The sequence below is a fragment of the Arachis ipaensis genome, chromosome B4, assembly GCF_059453495.1.
Source record: "Arachis ipaensis isolate K30076 ecotype BB chromosome B4, ASM5945349v1, whole genome shotgun sequence".
Classification (NCBI taxonomy): Eukaryota; Viridiplantae; Streptophyta; class Magnoliopsida; order Fabales; family Fabaceae; genus Arachis; species Arachis ipaensis.
In genome coordinates, this window is record NC_142439.1 from 75,406,441 (window position 1) to 75,411,297 (window position 4,857).

Below are 4,857 nucleotides of genomic sequence, written 5' to 3' on the forward strand. Positions count from 1 at the left end.
TCCAGTTGCTAGGAATGGTCTTCCTAGAATGAGAGTTGCGCTCCTGTGCTCCTCCATTTCCAGCACTACAAAGTCAGTAGGGAAGGCAAATGGCCCAACCTTGACAATCATGTCCTCAATTATGCCTGATGGATATTTAATGGAGCCATCAGCAAGTTGAAGACAGATCTGGGTTGGTTTGACCTCTTCAGTCAAGCCATGCTTTCTGATAGTGGATGCAGGGATTAGGTTGATGCTTGCCCCAAGATCACATAGAGCTGTCTTGGCGCAGTTACCCTCTAATATGCATGGTATCATAAAGCTCCCAAGATCTTTAAGCTTTTCTGGGAAGCTTTTCAGAATGACTGCACTGCATTCTTCAGTGAGGAGAACTCTTTCAATTTCTCTCCAATCCTTCTTATAACTCAAGATATCTTTCATGAACTTGGCATAAGAGGGTATTTGCTCAAGTGCCTCTGCAAACGGAATCTTTATTTCAAGAGTCCTGAGATAGTCTGCAAAGCGAGCAAATTGCTTATCCTGCTCCTCTTTGCGGAGTTTTTGAGGATAAGGTATCTTGGCTTTATATTCCTCAACCTTAGTTGCTGCAGGTTTATTTCCTACAGAGGCAGGTTGAGAAGCCGTCTTGAGGGATTTATTATCAGCACTTGTAGGTGTCTGATCCCTCACTGGCATTTGAAAGCCAGGGTTGGATGCTGGAGTGGCGTTGGACGCCAACTCCTTACTTGTTCATGGCATTTGAACACCAGAACTGAGCTTTCATTGGGCGTTTACGCCAACTCCTTGCTTATTTCTGGCGTTTGAACGCCAGATTTATTCCTCTCTGGGCTCTTACTGTACTCAGAGGGATTTTGGATAGCCGGTTGTTCATTTCTTGGCTTCCTGCTGCCTTGAAGTGAGGTATTTAATGTTTTCCCACTTCTTAATTGAACTGCTTGGCACTCTTCTGTTATTTATTTTGATAATTGTTGTTCTGTTGCTTCAACTGTACTTCCATATTCAGATTAGCCATTCTTGTGTCTTGTAGTATCTCCTTGAATTCGGCCAGCTGTTTTGTTAGAAAGTCTAATTGCTGATTGAATTCAGTAATTTGTTCTACAGGACTGAGTTTAGCAGTTATTGTTTTAGCCTCTTCTTTCATGGAAGATTCACTGCTTAGGTACAGATGCTGATTTCTGGCAACTGTATCAATAAGCTCTTGAGCCTCTTCAATTGTCTTTCTCATGTGTATAGATCCACCAGCTGAGTGGTCTAGAGAAATCTGAGCATTCTCTGTAAGCCCATAATAGAAGATGTCTAACTGCACCCATTCTGAAAATATTTCAGAGAGGCATTTTTTTAGGATCTCTCTGTATCTCTCTCAGGCATCATAAAGAGATTCATTATCTCCTTGTTTAAAGCCTTGGATGTCCAGCCTTAGCTGCGTCATCCGTTTTGGAGGGAAGTATTGATTCAGGAATTTTTCTGACAGCTGTTTCCATGTCCTTATGCTAGCCTTAGGTTGGTTATTTAACCACCTCTTAGCTTGGTCTTTTACAGCAAATGGAAACAGTAATAATCTGTAAACATCCTGATCTACTTCCTTATCATGTACTATGTCAGTAATCTGTAAAAACTATGCCATAAACTCTGTAGGTTCTTCTTAAGGAAGACCAGAATACTGGCAACTTTGCTGCACCATGATAATGAGCTGAGGATTCAACTCAAAGCTACTGACTCCAATGGAGGGTATACAGATACTACTCCCATATGAGGCAGTAGTGGGGTTGGCATATGACCCCAGAGTCCTTCTGGACCGTTCAATTCTACTTAGATCCATGATGGAGAAAAGGGAATTGATATGAATAGCAAATAGAATATATATTTTTTTTTTTTGTAAAAAGGGAACGAATAAATAATAAAAGAAAAGAGAATAAAATAGTTTGAAATTAAATATAGAATTCGAAAATTAGAAACAAGAAATTTAAGACTAAAATAATTACTTAATTAAGAAGATTTGAAAAATTTTAGATATGATTTTTGATAAAGATTTGAATTTTGAAATTTTAAAACTAAGATAAGATAAAATAAAAAATTTTAAAATAAAATCTGAATTTTTAAAAGTAGAATTCGAAAAATAAATTAAAATAAAGGAAAAAGATATTTTTAAATTCAATGAGGAAAAAGAAAAACAATAAAAAGACACAAAACTTAAAATTTTTTGATCTAATGCTCCTTATTTTCGAAAATTTTGGAGGGAAACACCAAGGAACACCAAACTTAAAAATTTTAAGATCAAAATACAAGGAAGACTCAAGAACACTTTGAAGACTCACAAGAACAACAAGAACATGAAGATAGAACACCAAACTTAAAATTTTTAGAAAACCAAAACAAAATTTTCGAAAATTATAGAAAGATCAACAAGAAGAAACCAAACTTATGGTTTGGCACAAGATTTAATCAAAGAAAAATTATTTTTGAAAAAGATTTTAAAAAGAAGATACCCAATCACCAAGAACATAGACCAACGCTCTAGCCAATTGAGCTGTAAATGTAACACTTATTTTGAAGAAGTATTTTTGATAACTAAGAATAAAAATTTTTTTTTGAAAGCTAATGTTTTGAAAAAGCACAAGAAAAACAAGAAAAGAAACAGAACAAGAAAAACTAAAGATCAACCAAGAAAATTAAACAAGAACAACTTGAAGATCCAGGAAAACAAAGGACACAAATTCGAAAATTTAAAGGAAAATATAAAATATGCAATTGACACCAAACTTAAAATGTAAAACTAAACTCAAACATAAAAACTCAATTATTAGTAAAAAAATCAAATTTCGAAAAATTTTTGAAAAAGGAAATAAGGATTCCAAAGTTTTAACAAGAACAATAATAGAAGACTTAAAGATAAATCACAGATTAATAAAGAAAAATAAAAATTTTTGAAAGATTTTTGAAAAGAAAGTAAAAGACTCTGACTCAAAAGACAAAATTTTCCTAATCTAAGCAACAAGATAACCCGTTAGTTGTTCAAACTCGAACAATCCCCGGCAACGGCGCTAAAAACTTGGTGCACGAATTGTGAATCACACTTTTCACAACTCGTACCACTAACCAGCAAGTGCACTGGGTCGTCCAAGTAATACCTTACGTGAGTAAGGGTCGAATCCCACGGAGATTGTTGGTTTGAAGCAATCTATGTTTATCTTGTAACTCTTAGTCAGGATATAATATCAATAATAATTTTTAGTTTTAATTGTAAAAAGTCAAAGGGCATAAAATAAATACTTGTTACTCAATAATGGAGAATATGTTGGAGTTTTGGAGATGCTTTGTCCTCTTTATTTCAGCATTTCTCTTGTACTCCTCTTCACACACGCAAGGCTCCTTCCATGGCAAGCTGTATGTAGGGTGTCACCGTTGTCAATGGCTACTTCCCATCCTCTCAGTGAAAATGGTCCAAATGCTCTGTCACAGCATGGCTAATCATCTGTTGGTTCTCGATCATGTCAGAATAGAATCCATTGATTCTTTTGCGTCTGTCACTACGCCCAACAATCACGAGTTTGAAGCTTGTCACAGCCATTCAATCCTTGAATCCTACTCGGAATACCACAGACAAGGTTTAGACTTTTTCGGATTCTCATGAATGCCGCCATCAATTCTAGCTTATACCACAAAGATTCTGATTATGGAATCTAAGAGATACTCATTCAATCTAATATAGAACGGAGGTGGTTGTCAGGCACACGTTCATGGATTGAGGAAGGTGATGAGTGTCACGGATCATCACCTTCTTCATAGTGAAGCGCGAATGAACATCTTAGATAGGAACAAGCGTGTTTGAATAGAAAACAGAGATAATTGCATTAATTCATCGGGACGCTGCAGAGCTTCTCACCCCCAACAATGGGATTTAGAGACTCATGCCGTCAAAGAGTATAAAATTCAGATCTAAAATGTCATGAGATACAAAATAAATCTCTAAAAGTTGTTTAAATACTCAACTAGTAACCTAGGTTTACAGAAAATGAGTAAACTATGATAGATAGTGCAGAAATCCACTTCTGGGGCCCACTTGGTGTGTGCTGGGGCTGAGACTTAAGCTTCTCACGTGCCTGGGCTGTTTCTGGAGTTAAACGCCAGGTTGTAACCTGTCTCTGGCGTTGAACTCCAACTTGTAACATGTTTCTGGCGCTGAACGCCAGACTGCAACATGGAACTGGTGTTGAACGCCAGTTTACGTCATCTATCTTCTCGCAAAGTATGGACTATTATATATTGCTGGAAAGCCCTAGATGTCTACTTTCCAACGCAATTGAGAGCGCGCCATTTGGAGTTTTGTAGCTTCAGAAATTCCACTTTGAGTGTAGGGAGGTTAGAATCCAACAACATCAGCAGTCCTTTTTCAGCCTGAATCAGATTTTTGCTCAGCTCCCTCAATTTCAGCCAGAAAATACCTGAAATCACAGAAAAATACACAAACTCATAGTAAAGTCTAGAAATGTGATTTTTAATTAAAAACTAATAAAAATATAATAAAAAGTGATTGAAACATATTAAAAACTACCTAAAAATAATGCCAAAAAGCGTATAAATTATCGGCTCATCACCCACCAACCACCATCATTATTTTCATTTAAACCCCCTCTATTCCTTAACTAACTGAAACCCCCACCCCCATCTTCCCTATTCTTCTTTCTATTACCCTTCTACCATCAACCCTTTTTTTCCTTTTCACCATACCCTCCCTTTTAACTTTCTTTTTTTGTTCCCTTTCTCTTTGCTCGGGACGAGCAAAAGTTCTAAGTTTGATGTTGGGGTGCTCCATTTTTCTCTCCTTGTGACTATTCCATATGAAACCCAAGACCAGAA